This window comes from Eptesicus fuscus, chromosome 14 (genome assembly GCF_027574615.1).
Source record: "Eptesicus fuscus isolate TK198812 chromosome 14, DD_ASM_mEF_20220401, whole genome shotgun sequence".
Taxonomy (NCBI): Eukaryota; Metazoa; Chordata; class Mammalia; order Chiroptera; family Vespertilionidae; genus Eptesicus; species Eptesicus fuscus.
Window position 1 is genome coordinate 40,091,966 of NC_072486.1, and position 20,333 is coordinate 40,112,298.

The following is a 20,333-nucleotide window of genomic DNA, read 5'->3' on the forward strand; positions in this document are numbered from 1 at the left end:
TATGTTGTACAACGTACCTGTACAAGTTATTCATCTTGCGTAGCTAAAAGTTTATACCCATTAAACAGTACCCCTCTAATTTTTCCTCCCCTCAACCCCTGGCAACCACCATATTCCACTCTTTGATTCTATGAATTTGACTATTTTAGATACTTCATATAAGTGGAATCATGCAACATTTGTCCTGCTGTGACTGGCTTATTTGACTTGGCCTAATGTCCTCCAGGTTAATCAATGTTGTCACATATGGCAGGATTTCCTTTTTGGCCACTGAGGCATTTTATTTGCATGTGCATATTGTATCCCTAGAAAAAGAACCCCAGGATTTTCTCTCCTGTGTGTTTTTGTATTGCTTCTTCATGGTCCATGATGCCTCTGGAGATTGTCAGTATAATGAAACCAAATTGACAGGAAGGAAGCAGGTTGTTCTTCCATTTTTCTAGATCTTTGAGTAGCATATAAATCTGAGGCTGATCACTCCATACTTGTTTAACCTGCCCATGAGGATCAAAACAATTTTCCCAGCTCTTTGATCATTAATAATTTCAAATTCGCCAATGTAACCATCCTTCATTATCACAGAAAATGGACAATGACTTTGGAGCACAGCCTAATAAGAACCTGGCACTTGCCTCTCTGTTTGGCGTTGTTGACCTTCTTGAGAACATCAGCCAGGACATTCATGCACATCATTATGGAAGGGTGGTGGAAAGAGCCAGAATTTCCTTTTATAAAGGCTGAATATTATGGGATAGGGTTAGGGCTATGTCTTACCTGTATATATCCCATTTTCTTTATCCATTCGTCAGTGGACATGTAGGTTGCTCCCGTATCTTGGCTAATGTGAATAATGCTGCACTGAACGTGGGAGTGCAGATATCTCTTTTTAATATTCCAATTTCAGTTCTTTTGGCTATATACTGAGAAGTAGGATTGCTGGATCATATGGTAGTCCTATTTTTATTTTCTTGAGGAACCTCTGTACTATTTTCTATAGTGGCTGCACCATTTTACATCATTCTTACCAACAGTGTAAGGGTTCCAGTTTCTCTGCATCCTCATCAAAACTTGTTATCTCTTTGTTTTTTGGATAATGCAGTTTCTCTGCATCCTCATCAAAACTTGTTATCTCTTTGTTTTTTTCCAAGAGGTATAAGAATATTTTATTGTGGCTTTTATTTGCATTTTCCTGATGATTAATGATGTTGAACACACTTCCATATATATATATGTAGGTTCCATATATATATATATATATATACATATATATATATATATATATATGCCATCTGCACGCCATCTTTTGCAGAAATATCTATTCAAGTTGGGTTATTTGCATTTTTGCTATAGAGTTGTAGGGGTTCCTTATATATGTTAGATATTAACCCCTTATCTGTTTCAATTATTTTAAGGAAATTTTAGCTTATTGTAATTCTTCTCCATGTCACCCTGCCTCTCTCTCTCTCTTTCTCTCTCTCACATATACTTATATATATATTCACGTGAAGCTTTGAGATAGGGATACTTGCTTTTTAAAAGATAAAAATAATAGTGTTTTTTTGTTGTTGAATTGAACTGAGTAATAAATTTATGGAGATTGAAGGAAATAGTAACAATATCTAGAAGGAGAACAGGTTTTGTGAATCATCTTTTTGTGAAGCAATTTATATCTAGGAACCTAGATTTGTGGCTTTCTGCATAGAATCTGGGTTTTTAGGTTGATGATTCTCTGAGTATTCCCTCCCCCCCACCCCATTTTTATTGAATCTCTGAGTCTTTCTTCAGCCAGATGGTTCTGTAGGCAGGGTGCCATCTGACCAGGCAATGTTTAGTTAGATTATTTAATTGTGTGTTTATTAAAGCTTGCTCTCTCTGGCAACATATTGTACCTTTTTAAAGTGTCTCCTTGGCAAACTGCTGAGTTGTGGTGCTGATTATTTTTCAAGTATATCACTGGGGCTGCCAGAGGTAACTACGCAAGCATGTCAAAGAATAGGGCTTCCTTACCTTTGGACCTCACTGCACTCCTACCATAACTGCTTTTTATTTTTAAGCCTGATTCTTTATGTTTGCAATATTTGGAGTTGTCCTTTGGAGTGATTGTCATAGGTGATCTAGTGATTGGTGATTGAACTCTGAATCCCCTCGTTGAGTTGGGTTATCTTGGAGAGTACCAATAGTTTATACCTGAAAATTGGTAACCATGTCAGGACCCCATTTTCAGAATGTGGTTAGGTAACTTGAGAAGTCAAAGATCAAAGTGGCTGGCAGAAACGTGGGCGAATCTGTGGTCCTGTGTATCCACTGAAGGGGATGGAAAACAGGTAAGTCATAGCCCTAACCCTATCCCAAAAATGAACAGAATACCAACTCCATCCAAAACCACCCAACATACCAGGATCACATCCACACTGGACAGCACAGATGAGGGTAAATGAATTGTCAAAGGAGTCAGGAAGAGTCCATGACCATTATTTTCAATGCATGTATGTTTGGCCTCCAGGGTCTGTTTTTCTCCTACGAGCTCTGATCATGTTGGGACTACCCATCAGCACTGAAGCATATAAGCACCATTAAATACCTTGGCATGACCTCCTCTACCCACCAGGTTTATCACTCATACATCAGGCAAATGGCTCATAAATGCCTAGAATTTAAAAATACCTACCATGTCATCCAAGAAAAAATTCAGAAGCATAAAAGACAAAAGGAATGGAGGCTGGCCCTAGGTGTTTCTCTTTAACCAACAAGGACATCCTGATATATAAAAACCTTGGGTCATAACAACTGGTAACGACCGAGGTACAACCAACCGGAAGTCAGTCCTGCAGTTCAGCACTGGGTTGCAATGCAACCCAGTGCTGACTGCTTCTGCTGCAGGCACGGTGCCCCAGCACTGACTGCTGATGGGGCTGTGAATCAGGGCCACAGAGAGGCCTGAGGAGAGAAGCAGGGACTGATTTGTTGCCTCTGTGGCAGCTTTTGATCAGCACTTGCCTCTCTCTTTCTCTTCCAGTCTGGCCAGCAGCCGTGCCTCCATTTCTCTCTAGGCCTACATGGGGCTACTGATCAGCCCCGCCTTTCTGATCAGGCCCCGTTGATAGGCCCAGAGACACTGACTCGCATAGAAACCAACCAGTCAGAACCAAATCTGGGTGAAGTGTGAGGAGCCAATGGCTGCCTAGGAGGTGGAGCTTTTGATGCTGACTGGCATAGAAACTGACCAATCAGAACCAAATTGGCCATCAGAGAGGGCAGTTTGGGGTGAGATCAGGCCGGCAGGAGAGGGCAGTTAGGGGCAATCAGGTAGGCAGGAAGAGGCAGTAAGGGGTGATCAGGCAGGCAGGCAGAGATGTTAGGGGCGATCGGGTAGGCAGGTAGAGGGGTTAGGGGCAATCAGGCAGGCAGAAGCAGTTAGGGGCGATCAGGCAGACAGGGAGGTGAGCGGTTAGGAGCCAGCGGTTCCAGATTGTGAGAGGGATGTCCGGCAGTCAGACATCCCCCAAGGGGTCCCCGATTGGAGAGGGTGCAGGTTGGGCTGAGGGAACCCCCTCCCTCCATGCACGAATTTCGTGCACCGGGCCACTAGTGCAACTATAAAATTCCTTAATGCCAGAGCAACTCTGACTCTTGACCCCTGGTACGTGGTCTAAGTGAGGGGTCTGGAATCCTACCTCTGTTTCCAACTAAGGCTGTCCTAACAATATTCTGCAGATTGTTCATGAAAGTGATCACAGAGCTATTCTGCAGTGATCAGAGGAAGAAGAATGAGTGCATTTCTTTTGAGAATTGAAAGAGTAATAGAGGAGCATACAGGGAGTACCAGAGAAATTATAGTGATAAAAAGATGATTGCATCTGGATGGACTTACTGAACTGAAATGTAGATTAATGCAGTATTATCACCACATAATATGGGTTGTTTGCAAATTAACACAATCTTTGGACATTTCATAGAGGGTAGAAAACTATCATTTCTCATGCAGTTAAACACTCACTCTGAACCTTGATTTCTTTGGTGAGTTTCTCTTCTCAGCTGTGTTCTGTATAGTGGAGAGACAGATACCAGCCAGGGGACATTTCTAACCAGCAGAGCTGCTGTAACGTGCCTGCAGAGTGACTTCATTCATTAAGGAAATCCAAGCATGGTGACTCTGGCCAGGTGCACATCCCTGTGGAAAGCAAATAGTAGCATTGTTTTTGTGTGTGTGTTGTCAAGGACAATAATATGTGTGTTAGTTAAGCAAGTGCTAAGTTGTGAATCCTCTGAAATCCCTTGAACTGTGTGTTAGTTTGACAACTACTTTTTGCATGTGGGAAAAGCCACTCCTCAGTATTTTTAGAGATTTGTTATATTTGGATTATGTTTAAAGGCATTTTAAATTTTCATTTTATCTGCGTACCTATTCTGGGTTGGTTATAGAATACCTTCTGTCAACCTAGCATTGTTCTTTTTAAATAATTTTTAACCATGATTTCTAAGTTGCAGTCACCATGTTTATTGAATCATAAATATGGACTGGCAGGATGTAATTGCGAGAAACCTGATTTAGGTAGCTTGGTAATTTTTTAAAGAATGTCATAGATGTGGGAACCTTTCTAATATTTGTTAATTTGAATGAACTCAATGGTTGATCTGAAGTTTTCTGCTGCTTAGGCAGCTTTTGGTTTATTTATTGGTGATAGTTGTTTTTGTTTTTAATACCATATTGGTCATCTGGCCAACATATGGTGGTCTTGTGTATGTATTTGTTCTCAGCAACACTTAATAACACTTGCGTTATTAAAACACAGGTTGGAGTATTATAGAATTCAAACATCAATTCCTCAAGCTTCATGGATAGGGACATGGTATGACACAATGGATAAGAGCATTGGTTTATGAATCAGAGTTCTTGAGTCCAACTCCAGCTTCCCTCCTTATTAGGTGTGTCCTTGGGCAGCTATTTAGTCTTCCTAATCTTTGGTTTCCTCTTTGTTAAATGGGAATATTAAGAGTATCTATCTTATAGGGTTGCGGTGAAGAGTAAATGAAATAATCCACTTAACATAGGGCCTAGCACACAGTAAATTTTCAATAAACTTTTATTATTTCATCTCTTAACATTCGCACAGGCTTGAGAAATGGCACCTAGAGTTAATTCTCCTTGTCTGGTTACTGTATTTATTTTAAAGAATTGGTAAAATGGCCAGACTTCTAGCCTAGTGTTTCCTCTTTTATATAGATACTTTTTTCATTTTTAACAATCAAATTTATATCCAGGCAAAGTTGAAGATATAAAATTTAGAAACAGTTAATTTCTTTATTTTATAAGTCTTTTAAAAAGGGGTTTTGCACATTGTAAAACTACACCAATTTTTTCACTCTCACCCCTCTTAATATCTCTCCTGCAGGTTAATAGCAGCAAAGCGAGAAGAGAACGAAGACCATTTATCTGCCCTTTGATTTAATCTGAGCCTCTTGACCCTGCTCCATAAAGCAGGATAGTTCATCTTCTACAGGAGGTGCTAATGAAAGTCAATTGTTATAAGACATTGTTCTTATCACCAGGAAGGTTTATTAGTCAGTGCCTGCGCAGGGGGACACAGGGTAATTGGACAAAGCTGGATATTTATTTGATAACATGCCTTGTAGGTCAGTTTCTATGAATTTTTCCTCAAGCGGCCTGGGAATTACTACAAAAATGAAAAAAAAATTCTTTGGACTTGAGAAGTAATTTTCAGTAGAAATTGACTTAAGGGAAATCAGTTGTGGTTGTGGTTTCTGCTCTCTGATCATTTGGCCCTTTACTCCTGTAATGCAAGGAGGAAGGGTCCAGGTTGAAAAACAAAGATAAAAACATAATCACTGAAGATGTGATCACCAGAAGATCGATCATGCAGAGTTGTATGTGTTCTTTCTCTATCTATACACCCTCGAGTAGAAAGATTCTTCGACAGAACTATTTGTAGATCACAGTTTTATTTGGCAATCATATTACATCTAGGTCTAAGCACCATTAGAGTATGAAAAAATTTTTCAGACTTTATCATATTTTTCTAGACTATCAATTCAAAATAACATGCTTGCTCTGATTAACTCCTATTAATAGATAAGTAAATTCTTAACCTTAGGAGATTTTTAGTTTATAGAAACGCAGAAAAACTGTCACATTAGGGACAATATTGAAATCTGTAGTTGTTATTTTGCATTTGGGTCTTGATTGCAACCTTCTAATACATTTTATCCTTTGTCTACAACTATTTTTTTTAGTTATTGAATACCAAATTGCATGAGCTTTGGTCTGAAACTGCAGTGTAGGGACTTCTCATACTGTTGGGGTAGACACTAGGAAGAAGCTGGTTTCTTTCTCTATAAACTCCGATACCTTACATTAATCTGAGCAAAATAAAGTATATAAATTTTCCTCTCCAGTGATCTTTAGGATTCATTTTCTCAATACTGAACTTACAAAGACAATACTTTCACTAATTGGTCAATCAAAAACAGTTATGAATGAAAACTATTGAACTACCTTAGTGACTTACAGAATTACAAGTTTCTTAACTTCAAGAAAATTTTCATCTAATTGGTCTTACAAGGCAAAAAGTCAGTGAGGTTCTTTATAAAGCAAGGCCACCATTGTTCTCTAAATCTTCAAACCCAATGTATTTTCTTTTCTTTTCAAATTGAGATGTACTTGATACATAACATTATAATAGTTTCAGGCATACTGCATAATGACTTGTTACATGTATATATTGAAAAAATGATAGCCACAATAAAACATTCATCACTGTATAGCATTATGATTTTTTCCTTTATTCTTGTGATGAGGACTTTTGAGATCTGCTCTCTTAAAAAATTTCAAATATATAATACAGTATTATTAACTGTGATCTCCACGCTGCATTACATCCCAAGGTACAATGGCATTCTTTTATTATTGTTTTCTTTAGTGCTCAGTAGTGTTTAGCACCAGTGACTACCCCTTATTCTGGGAATCCTAGGATGGTACTCCTCTTACCTTTTTGACTTCTGTATTCTCTAAATAGAAATTTCAAGGTTCATATCTTAGGTATATTCTATTTTCTCTGAAACATTTATTTTTATAAAAGTGCTTTTAAAATATTAATTTCACTTCCAGTCAAGAGTTGGTAAATGCTGTGCTCCCTTCCTCCCATGACCACATTAAAATTGCAGTGAAATTACAGAACAACCATAATTGAGAACCACCTAAAGTCTAGCTGAATAGAAGTCTTATAAGTAAGAATATAAAGAAGAAACCATGTTGAGATTGGTAGGAAGGGTAGAGATGTGGAATGGACTGATCCCACAACCACATAAGAATTAGGAGGGATATCTCAGCTGCAGAGGTCCTCCAAGAGGAGTGAAAAGTCACAGACTCATACCAGGCTCCAAACCCAGGGTTCCAGTGCTGGGAAGAGAAGTCCCCATAACTGCTGGCTGTGAAAACCAGTGGAGGTTGTGGCTGGGTGAGATGGAGAGCTACTGGAGTCACAGGTGTTCCCTTTAAAGTGCCTGCACATGAACTTACTCACTGACAAACTCACTGGTTCTGAGCTCCAATGCTGGGGCAACAGGCCAAAAGGCACCAGGAACATATGGGGAGGAACTGAATTGTCTGGCTTCAGGGTAAGGGATAGAGGGATACATTTCTTCCAGACAGAAGTCATTACTGGCAGAAGCAATTGTTCCTTTGTTGAGCCCTCTGGCACCATATCTGAGTCTGCTAGCACCATATCTGAGTCTCTATCAACCTAGTAAGCTCTTGTGATTGCTTGAGATCTTGCTTAACCCAAATTGGGGGGGTCCACCCAGGCCATGTCCAATGCCTTTTTCATGTAAATGGCCTGTTTTGGCTCATGCTGTGAACTTTCTTATGAATCTCCCAAAGATTCATAAACCCAAAGCAAGCAGCATCTGGCCTTGGTGTGCCCCATACCTCTTGCTAAGCATCCCCAAATCTGGCACTAGCGGCAGGTGGCATCATTTCCCAGCTTAGCCTCTCCCAGGTACCTAAAAGCCCAACACAAGTGGCAACTCTCTGCAGATCACTTTGTAGCTCATACGAAGTGGCCTCAGGCAGGGCACACACAATAGCTGACCTTGGCCTGCACCACCAGTTTTTCTCCTAGGATGACCCAGAACCAACACACCAGTGGCCACCTTCAGGCCACACCAGAGTACCACCCAACCACTGCCACAAATGGCACACCCAAAGGATGAATTTGGCAGGCACCAGAGCCCTGCTAAAATGAATCCTGCTCAATAGGGTCATCCCCTATACATTACTGCCAATTCTCACAACCAATCAGCCAGAGGGGCAGTCCCTCCCTTTGAAGTGTCAACAGCAATCAAGGCTTACCCACAACAGGAAGAACACACCTGGAGCACCTGGCTCAGGTGACCAGGAGACTGAGCCATTGGGTGCCACCTACTACATAAGACCACTCTACCAAGACTTGGAGATGCAGCAGCTCTACCTAATACATAGAAACAAATGCAGGGAAGCAGCAAAAATAAGGAGACAAAGAAACATATCTCAAAGTGAAACAATTGAACAAAACTCCAGAAAAAGAACTAAAACTGGAGACAAGCAATCTACCAGATGTGGAGTTCAAAACACTGGCTATAAGCATGCTCAATGATCTTAGTGAGAACTTAAAAAAGAGATAGGAAAATAAAAATAGAGATAGAAATCATAAAAAAGAACCAGTGAAAAATCGTATATAATAAAAGGGTAAAATGCAAATTGACCCTAACAGCGGAAAAACCAGGAACGACTGGTTGCTATGACACTCACTGACCACCAGGGGGCAGATGTTCAATGTAGGAGCTTCCCCCTGGTGGTCAGTGTGCTTCCACAGGGCGAGCACCATTTAGTCAGAAGCTGGCTCATGGCTGGCCAGTGCAGCTGCGGTGGCGGGAGCCTCTCCCGCCTCCGCAGCAGTGCTAAGGATGTCCAACTAACGTCTTAGGCCAGATCCCTGCCATTAGTCGGACATCTCCCGAGGGCTCCTGGGCTGCCAGAGGGATGTCTAACTGCCAGCTTAGGCCCCATCCCCTGGGTGAAGCAGGCCTAAGCCAGGAGGTGGACATCCCCTGAGGGGTCCCGGACTGCGAGAGGGGGCTGGCTGGGCTGAGGGACACCCCCCCAAGTGCATGAATTGTCATGCACTGGGCCTCTAGTAAAGAATATAATAACTGAAATGAAAAATACAGTAGAGGGTTTGAATCAATGTTTTGGAAGATAAGATAGCAGAAAACACCCAATCCAAACAGAAAAAATAATACAAAAAAATGAAGATAGTTTAAGGGACCTCTGGGTCAACATCAAATGGACCAACATTTGCATCATAGGAGGATCAGAAGGAGAAGAGAGAGAGCAAAAGATGAAAATCTATTTGAAGAAATAATGATGGAAAACTTCTCTAACCTGGTGAAGAAAATAGATATACAAGCCCAGGAACTGCACAGAGTCTAAAACAAGATGAGCCCAAAGACACATCATAATTAAAGTGCCACAGGTTAAAGACAAAGAGAGAATATTAAAAGCAGCAAGAGAAAAGCAGTTAGTTACCTACCAGGGAGTTCCCATAAGACTGTTGGCTGATTTATCAACAAAAACTTTGCATGTCAAAAGGTATTGGCAAGCCCTACCCAGTTTGGCTCAGTAGATAGAGTGTTGGCCTGGAGACTGAAGGGTCCTCAGTTCAACTCCGGTCAAGGGCAAATGCCTGGGTTGCGGGCTTGATCCCCAGTAGGGGGTGTGCAGGAGGCAGCCGATCAATGATTCTCATCATTGATGTTTTAGTCTCTCTCTTCCTCTCCCTTTCTCTCTGAAATCAATAAAAATATATTTTTTTAAAAAAGAAGGTATTGGCAAGAAATATTCAAAGTGATGAAAAACAAGGACCTACAACCAAGATTACTCTATCCAGCAAAGCTAATATTTAGAATTGAAGGACAGATAAAGAGCTTCCCAGACAAGAAAATGCTGAAGGAGTTAATCACCACCAAACCATTATTTCAAGAAATGTTAAAGGGACTTCTTTAAGAACAATAATAAGAAAATATTAAAAATATGAATAATAAAATGGCAATAACTACATATCTACCAACAATTACTTTAAATGTAAATAGATTAAATACTCTAATCAAAAGACATAGGGTAGCTGAATGGATAAGAAAACAAGACCCTTATATATGTGTCTACAAGGGACTCACTTCAGGTTGAAAGACACACACAGACTTTAAAGTAAAGGAATAGAAATAGATATTTCATGGAAATAGAAACAAAAGGAAAAAAACTGGGGTAGCAATACTTATACCAGACAAAATAGACTAGAACAATTGCTATAACAAGAGACAAAGAAGGAGCCAGCAATTCTACTTCTGGGTATTCATCCAAAAAAACCCAAAACACTAATTCAAAAAAGACATATGCACCCATATGTTCATTTCAACATTATTTACAATAGCCAGGATATGGAAACAATCTGAGTGTCCATCCATAGATGAATGGATAAAAAAAAAAAGTGGTGCATATATACAATGAAATATGATCCAGCCTCAAAAAAAATGAAATCTTGCCATCTGCAACAAAATGGGTAGACATAAAGGCTATTATGCTAAGTGAAATAAATCAGACAGAGAAAGATAAATGCCATATGATTTCACTTTTATGTGTAGTCTATATTTAAGGGGGATAAGTACTAAAGGTGAAGGGTTAAGAAGTACAAATTGGTAGTTACAAAATAGTGTGGGGATGTAAAGTATAGCATAGGGAGTATAGTCAATAATATTATAATAACTATGTATGGTGTCAGATGGATATTAGAGTTATCAGGGTGGTCATAAGTTATATAAATGTCTAACCACTATGTTGTATACCTGAAACTAATATAATATTGTATGTCAACAGTAATTGAATGTAAAATATTTGAGAGCCCTGGCCAGAATGGCTCAATTGGTTGGGTGTCGTCCCATGCACCAGGAGGTTGCCAGTTCAGTTCCTGGTCAATGGCACATGCTCATGTTGCAGGCTCAATCCCTGGTAAGGGGTGAGCAGGAGGCAGCCAATCCATGTTGAGCTCTCTATAAAAATCAATAAAGTATTCTAAAAAATTATTTTTGAAAAAAAATCTTTAAATATTACCTTACATCTTTCTATCAGTCAATTTGAATAAATGCAAATATCCACTTATCTGAAAGTAGGTGTTCCAAATACGTACGATATTATGTTGGACTGTGTGAAATTACTCTTTTTGTAGGTGAAAAGTGGTCAAATATTGGCAATTTCTTCTTTTTCTTTTGTATTTTTATTTGCTTTCTCTACCACTTTGTAGCACATCCATCTTCTGCCGTATGAATTGTGATATCATGTACCTTTATGCTAACACATTTTAATGAAAAAAATCTCATTTTCAACTAAGCTGATTTATTATGATATTGTATTTTCCTCCTCAAGTCATGTGGGTAACTTTTATTATAATTAATATGGTACAAATATTGCAAACGAATATGATATCCTTGAGTTCTTTTTCAGTAAAATAATTTATTAGACTTATATATTTAATTAGCAGATTTTTTTTTTTTTGGTCTTCTGAGGAGTATTGAGTAGTGAAAAAAAGAAACTCTTTTCCTTCTGTTTTTGTTTTTCAGCCTATAGTTTATTCATTTCTGTCTGCAGTGCTAGAATTAGAAATAATTATAGCCAACTTTCAAGGTCTCACCCTGTAGCAGGTTCATCTCCTTCCTTGGCAGGCACTGACAGTACTTTATATGATGACTCTATAATTACCCAGTTTTGGTAAACACGCATTATTTAGCCAATACAGCAAAAATGGTTCCTTCAGACCATTACATTGCAGTTCATCAAGTAAATAGTGATTTAGCTATTTATATGAAAAAAATGTGTGTTATTTTGTTGATAGTCTTGTCAATCCACAGCATTCAGCTAATTCCCTATCACCCTTTATGATTATTTTGGAACCTCTTTTTGAAAAGCATTACTGTACTGTATCAAAACTGTACAGTGCTCTATTTCAATGTAAAAGTCACATGGTGATTGTTTTTATAGCTATTTCTATTATGAACAGTATCTCAGTGTTAAGAGATACTGACACAGCACCCAGGCTATTAATATGAATTGGTCTGATAGAAAAGAAAATGGCTTGATTGCCTTTAAAGAATGGAAAGAAATGATTTCCATTATGGCAATCCACATAATGTTTAGACCTTTTCAAAAGTTTTACTTGATCATATAAGTCTGGAATAACTAAATGGCAGAATTATAAAGCCCATTTAAGAAGACATGCTGAAGTGTCTGTTGCTGCTGTCTGAAACCAGGTGTGCACAGTGAATCTCAGCTTTAATACAGAGTTAGTTTCAAAACCCAAGATGCCTTTCTGATTAAAATTAAGATGATGTCTATATTTATATTTGAAAAGGATTCCTTTCCCTCAGGATAAAATTACATTGTGGGCTTTGGGGTATTTTCTCCTGAGGGACAAGAGCTTAGAAACAGACTTAGAAGTCAAAGAGAATTCCATGGAGACAGCGGTAAGGAATCTTTGCTCTTTTGTTTTTGTGGTGATGCTTCATGCAAAGATTTCTAACAAAGCAATGCATTAGGATGTAGACAGAGTTTCTACCCACTGTAATGATTCCGCCCCCGCTCCCCCCCCCCCCCCGCCTCCCTGCGAGAGACAAAAACACTGTGGTGCTGGGCCTTGGTGAAAAATGCCATACTGTTTCATGCTTCTTCCCCTGATAGTATGATGCTTCTATTGAGCACAGGGGTGACAGCTTAAATATATTTAACAAATTTCTGCAGGGCATAGGAATTTAGAATGGAATCGTGCACATGAGGACTTTGAAATGGAGTCCCACAAACCACATCAGGCCTTGCTGTAGTCAATACCTCTAGGAAAACAGGGCAAAGAATAAAACCTTGGTTGCTCCTCACATGTGAATGAACAGTGCTTCATATCTCAATGTGTCTTTTCAGGCCTCAATGTGAGGATTTGCCTTAATTCATTCCTATTCTTGAGAAAATTTCTTCAGTCCACCTTGCTGATCTATGTGATTTAATCACAGCAGAACTGAATTTGAGGACAAAGGGCTTTTCTCCATGGTGCTTTCCCATCATCCCTTGCGCTGACAATAACCTCACACTCTGCCTTCTCTCTCCAGCTAGAGACTCTAGGCTGTCTTCCCTAAGAATGGTGAAATGTTAGTAACATTTTCTATCTTAGATGACCATTTGTTTGATAATCAGAGGTGTGTCTGCTTGGATTCTTCTGGTTGGTGGCAGAAGAGACGGACAGTTCCTTCACACTTCAGCTGCTTCCCTTAGCTCATAACTTTCTGGCTTTGGTTTTACATTTTCGTCTCTCATTTGAGTGGAAATATTCAAGGAGAAGAACCAAATGAAAACCTTATGAATGATACGATATGGCAGTTGGTTTTCTGTGATTTTTTTTTTCTTTCCCCCTCAAAACATGTTGTCTTCTGAGTTTTCCTGAGGACTCTCAGGACAAAGAACCTCCCAAACTGATCAGCAAAAATCTAGAGAATAGGGAGAGGCACAGGGGGAAAAAAAAAAAAAAAAGGAAAACAATTGTTTCACTTATGGAGCTTGTATCAAAAGTGCCATGTTTAGCAATAAAAGACCCTTTTGTGACTCCTGAATTTTAAATGGTGCCTTTTAAGAAGTAGTTGCAAGAAATGAAGTTACCCTTCTAGATAGGAACAAAAAGAAATAGGATGGTGGTCTGTGCTCTGTGTTTGCCCTCGTGACTTCCTTATGTATGCCTTTTCCTCATTCTGCAGTGAGCTTTTTATCACTCTCTCGAAAAGCCTTCACTAAAGAGACAAAGCAGAGTGGAAATGAATGGACAGGCTCCTATAAACCCACCTTTATTTCTTCCCCTTACCTTTCCATGTAGGAAGGTCCTCAGAGGTGGGAGACGCATAGGTGGACCAGAGCCTTGAGCAAGGTGCCCGTAGCTCCTTCTAAAAATTCAGTGGAACTAGGACCAGAGAGAATCAAAAATAGAATTGGAACTGTAGATCTAGGTTTTTCTTTTCTGGATATCATATGCATATAGTGGCTAATTAGTTTCTTCATAGAGAGTGTCGGAGAAGAGAGGACAGTACTCATGCAGGTTACAGATTTTAAAATTTGTAAAACCTGTAAAATTACAGACTTTAAAATGTTTTCCTGGCGATAAACTGGCAAGGCTGGAAAATGAACTTGGCTGCCTTATTCAAAGTTAAGACAAGTGAAGGAATTGGAATCAGTGAGGCAAGCCAACCAATTACAAGTTGATTGAGCATATCTATTTATAAAGTACTAGGATATTAGGGAAGGAGGCATGCCTCGATGCTGGTGATGAAGAGTTTTGTTTTATTCTGTTTGTTTCTAGTGAAATAGCTTTTTCTGATTTTAAAAGTAATGTATATGAAAACAATAAAACAATACAGAAAAAGTATGAAGAAAGTAAAAATTGGTAATCATCTTAGTACACACAGATGATAACTGAACATTTTGGTTAAAACGTCCTTTTTTTCCCCTAAGCCAATATATATATATATATATATATATATATATATATATTCAAAAATTGGCTGTAGAGTATATATTCTGTTTGAAATATCTTTATTGTTTTGATAAAAGTGACCCATGTTTTATGTCATGCATGTACAAATGGTCAGAGTGAAAGCAACGTGGGGGAGGTGGAGGAGCATCAGACAGTCCCTAGGCAGACCCATTGTTTGTCTCCCTGAAACCCTCTACCAAGGCCAAGTTGTGGTAAGTAAAGCAGGCAATCAAAATATGTTGTAAGATTGGTCTTCACCTGTGAGAAACAGGAATTATTGTCATTGGGCACTCAGAACTGGGATTCTGCTAGTTCCTGCTTGACTCACGGCATCCTCACCTGCCACAAAGTGTAGCTCTATTATTTATTAGCACCCCTGTAGACAAGTAATTTAGCCTCTGGCGTGAGACTCAGTGTCCTTACCTATAAAATGGGGATAACAACTCTATTCAAGATTATTGGGATAACCCAGTGAGGCCATGTAGACAAAATACCTGGCCCAAGACCTTCACATAGAATGAGCTCGATTAATTTTTGTTTCCTTTCCTACCACATTGCCTCTCTAACCCATAAGTGCCTCTTCTTTGCTTTCACTAAAATACATGAGGGCCATAACTGCCAAACTGTTTAATTCCTATGGGGCCCATCTAAAAATGTATAAATTACTTGGAAACTGTATCCTTTGGTTTCATGGTCTAGTCCCGTGGTTGGCAAACTGCGGCTCGCAAGCCACATGCGGCTCTTTGACCCCTTGAGTGTGGCTCTTCCACAAAATACCACGGCCTGGGCGAGTCTATTTTGAAGAAGTGGCGTTAGAAGAAGTTTAAGTTTAAAAAATTTGGCTCTCAAAAGAAATTTCAATCATTGTACTGTTGATATTTGGCTGTTGACTAATGAGTTTGCCGACCACTGGTCTAGTCTATAGTCTATGAATGCTGAATGGAAAGGAGATGAGTTATGAAACCTGTTTCTTCCTTCTTGTTTTATTAGCTGTGATCCATTAGCTGGCCTCCTTATAGCGACTCTGTTATTTTTTACCTCAGAGCCTCCTCAATATTTTTCCTTCGTAGTTTCATTTAATTTTGATGTACAAACTAGGTGTGGATTGCAGGTTTTTACTTTATCACCAGCATCAACATTACCTTCTGGCAGCTCTGTTCACCAAAAATGGATCTTGTGCTTTAAAAATGCACATTAATTAGTATTTTGCTTCTAATGAGTTATTGGTGATGAGGCAAATTAATTGAGTCGCAAAGTGCTTATCTCGGGTCTATGGTGTGCAAATCAGTTGATTCACAATTAATTGAAAAAATTTTTACCTTAGAATTTGGACAATGTATGGCAAGCACTTTAAAAAAACAATCTAAAACTTGAGTCATAAAAAAAGAGGGACTTAGACTTTGAATTCTATATATTTAGTACTTATTTCTCTCAAACTGCTATGAATTAGCAGTTTAAGACAATGACAATATCCTATCTAGTAAAGAGGGAATATGCTAATTGACTGTTGCACCCTCACAAAGATGGCAGAGCCCACAGCCAATAAGAAGGGAATATGCTAATTGACTGCCATGCCCTCAAAGATGGCGGTGCCCACAGCCACAAGATGGTGGCGCCCAGTCCCCTCCGCCCCGCTGGGGTGGCAGGCATGGGCACGGCAAGACCCGCCCCCAGGCAGGTCCGGCCACTCCACACACCTGCCTCCCGAGTCCCGCAGTCCCCTCAGCCTCCCAGGGGCGGCTTGAGGTGCAGGCAAGCCTTTCATGGTGGCTGCCCAGCCACCCAGGGCTGGCCTGAGATACAGGCAAGCCTTGGATGTCGGCTGCCCAACCAATGCCCGAGGCCCAGACAAGCCTCAGATGTTGGCTGCCCAGCTGCCCAGCTGCCCAGGGCCGCCCGAGGCTCAGGTAACCAGAGCCGGCCGAGGCTTGCGCTGCCGGCAGTGGCAGTAGCAGAGGTGTGATGGGGGTGTCACCTTCCCCTGATTGCCGGGTCGCCTCTTGCCCCTGAGGGCTCCCGGACTGTGAGAGGGGGCAGGCAGGGCTGAGGGACCCCCCCTCTCCAGTGCATGAATTTTCATGCACCAGGCCTCTAGTATTCCTTGTAAGATTGTATAAATATTTAGATTATTTGTAAGAAAAAATACTGGAAAAGTCAAAGCAATCTTTAGTTTCATACGTCATTGCATGCAATTATTCATTGGTAATTATTTTATAGTTTAAGTGTTCACAATGGGAATTTAGTTAGTTGATTATGACTTCTATTTTTTTGTTGTCCAAAACAGTAAGGAGCAACTAAGTGCCAGGAATACTCTTGTTACCTGTGTTTGTTACTGTGACTATAGAGTTAATTTTCAGTAAGTTGATTATTATAGTTCTGCATATATAAGTAAAGAGTATCTTTTCGGGGGGGGGAAGTATCTCTTGCAATTTTATGTACTCTCTGAATAAAAAAATCTAAATTTGCACATACGTTTAACTTATAAAGTTATATTTATACAATGTAATGCTTTAAGTTTTGTAAACTCAAAATTTATGACAAAGTAGTTGACTTGAGAGAGAGCTAATAAGTAGCTCTAAGAAGAACTTTAAGTTTACCTATAAAATTGAAGGGTGAACGGGGGTGGGGTGGGGGTGGAATGCATAGATGAGAACTAATGATATACATCTTTATAAATAAAAAGATACTTAAGAAATTGAAAGAATAGATACACAACAAAAGTGTGTTCTGTCTATAGTTGAAAAAAATCCCAATATGGCCTGGCTGGCGTGGCTCAGTGGTTGAGCATCGATCTATGAACCAGGAGGTCACAGTTTAATTTCTCATCAGGGCACATGCCTGGATTGTAGGCTTGATCCACAGTGTGGGGCATGCAAGAGGCAGCCAACCAATGATTCTCTCATCATTAATGTTTCTGTCTTTCTCTCCCTCTCCCTTCCTCTCTGAAATCAATAAAAATGTATTTTTTTTAAAATCCCAATATGTAAAAACTAATTAAGTTAGGAGATATTGCCAAAGATGGTAATAATTATACAGTGGCTTCCTCTTTTATCTTTAAGATAATTTTCAGCTTTATCCTCAACTCATTTTTAAAGGACATCTCTTCTATTTTTTTAAATTTGTGTGCTATTATTGGCCTGTTTGCTCTCAGCCGTCCTGTGCTGGCTAGGTCCCAGCACTCTTACTATATCTCTCACATCCCGATGTCTGTGGGCTTTCCATTAGGTTCTGCTAATGAAAGGCACTGTTCAGGGATTAGGAGGTATGGTGATGGCAGATGTCTGGTTTCTGGAGGATTTACAACAGTGCACTAGAGGTAACAACAGCATTGTTGGTGTTAGCCACGGGGTGGGATGGGGTGCAGGAGGGTGTCTGGGCAGCAAAGCTCTCAGCAGCAGGCTCCTGGGCTCCTGTGCCCACAGCCAGGCTGGAACAGCCAGAACCTGGCAGCACAGAGCCACGGCTCTGAGAGTGCTCCTGCTCCTCCTGCCCAGGGCAGCAGTGGTTCCTGTAGTTACTAATCTTTGAGTAATTTTACCTTGTCCACGTTGGCTTCGTAAGTGCTTCCAAGACCTCTGTAACCAACTCATCTATTAAATTTAAAAATATATATATCTAGAATGGTCCCTGTTTTCTGACCAGTTCCTAATGAAAAGTGTTCAACACCCCATTTAAATACCACTCGTTATCTGTTCAGGCGTCTAAATTCTAGTATGTTAATGTACTCTGTAAATTTTATCTGAAATAACATCTTTAAACCCTAAGTGAAATTTTAGCCTTGGGCATTAAGTTTTATTCTGAGTCTTCTTCGAAGATGAAGTGGGCAGAAATATTGGTCTGAGATAAAGAATTCATGATATAAACTGCCCCCATTGACCATCCAAAGAATACTTATTTTAATGTTTTGCTATGGAGGATGTAGAAGGCAAGAATTTATAGGGATCCAAGTACTTTTACAACTAGCTCTACCCATCTTTTTCCTAACTGCAGCATACATCCCCTAAGCTCTAGTCCTGAAAACTGGCAGAAGTGTCTCATTAGTGACTGGTATTGAAGAGGAAATGTGTAGCTAGAGGCTTGTTTACTTGTCTTTTTATTCCAGGATTAACAATGGATCTAAAATTTGAACATGGTATTTTCCTTTTTGCATATGATTTTCCATGGAAATGTTAACAAAAAAAAAAACAACAACAACAAAAAAAACTCCATCTTTATTGCTTAAACAGATTTACAAAAAATTACATCAATCACACCTTTACCCAGCAACAATTTACATATCTGAAAATTTACATCTCTTAAACTATTGTTATTGAGAGTGTGCAAAAAGCAAACAAAAACCTCAATATTATTGGAACTATGGGTATGTTTCTGATTTCACTCTTCTAAAACCATGGTTTTAGGAGACCTCTTAGAGGCTAGGGATACATTTGAATGAAAGGGAATTGAATTGAGTTTGAATTGAACTGCAGAAGTCATCACATAAATGTGGTTTTAGATAATACTTACATCTTTGCCCTTTCCCAAGAGAGTGGGAAACATCAACATTGGAAACAGGAGAAATGAGTAGACTGTGTTACCATGTTTCAGACAATGGTGTGTATATCCTAGTCTATTCAGGCTACTATAACAAAATACCATAGACTGGATGGCGTATAAATAACAGAAATTTATTTCTCACAATTCTGGAGACTTGGGAAGTCCAAAATCTAGACCTGGGCAGATCCCATCTCTGATGAGGGCCAACTTCCTGATACATAGCTGTCATTTTCTCATTGTGTCTTACGTGGCAGATGGTGAGGGTGCTCTCCGGTGTTTCTTTTATAAAGGCACTCATTCCATTCATGAGGGCAGAGCCTAGTCACCTCCCGAAGGCCCCATCTCCTAAGGGGTTAGAATTTCAACATTTGGGGGGAACACAAACATTCATTTTATAGCATTATAATGCTTACTACTAAAAACATCCAGGTAATTTGGGACAAGCTGCTCTTCCGCTGCTAAAAAGAGACCAGTATATTTTCCTCCCGCAAAATCTACAGTGTCTAGGTAAGTCCACTTGCGGTTGTTAGCCCTTGTTCAGCCACAGCTCTGCCAGCATTTCCATCAGTCCTACCCAATTGAAGCAAACTGGCTTTCATGTTGTTGATTTTAGTTGGGCCAAGACTTTATAGGTAAATGGAACCCAGCTATAATTCCTGCCTATGGATTAAAAGGGATTTTAGTTGGAATGAAAACCTTCTGTTGAGAATCAAATGGAACCATGTTGTAGGACTCCATATGTTCCAACAGCATACTGTTTGCCCAGAATCACCATTTAAGTTCTAGTTCTTATTTCCTTTTTTTTTTCCCTTTCTTGAGAAACATATTTCCGACGCTTCCCTTTAATTCTATCGGCTTTCCTCCAAAGTGCTCATCACTGCTAGGAATTAAGTCATCGCAATGATTCTACACTGGTCAACTCCATTATTAACATCAATTTCCTCTTCAGTTTCACGCTGGCATAACTTTTCCCCAATATTCTGTAGAACAAAATGGTTGTTTTTTATTTGCATCTATGAAGTCCAGTAAGTTAGTTGTAAGACAGGGCAAGGGTAGTGACTTTGAGTTTTTTGTTATTTGGTGGTGTCCTAAGATTTGTGGAAAAGTTAGGAGGGGAAGCATTCCTTCTACTACCTGCCTCAGTTGATGTGACAGTGAAACAAGAGTAGATTGGAGGCAGTAACGGTT

General features: G+C 39.6%; 1 protein-coding gene and 1 pseudogene across 1 annotated transcript in view; one reads left to right on the forward strand and one right to left on the reverse strand.

Moving 5' to 3' along the window:
• LHFPL3 (LHFPL tetraspan subfamily member 3) overlaps positions 1-20,333 on the forward strand; it is a 338,271-nt gene that overhangs the window by 92,635 nt on the left and 225,303 nt on the right. The window lies entirely within an intron of this gene.
• LOC103293507 (40S ribosomal protein S15a-like) lies at positions 306-693 on the reverse strand (annotated as a pseudogene).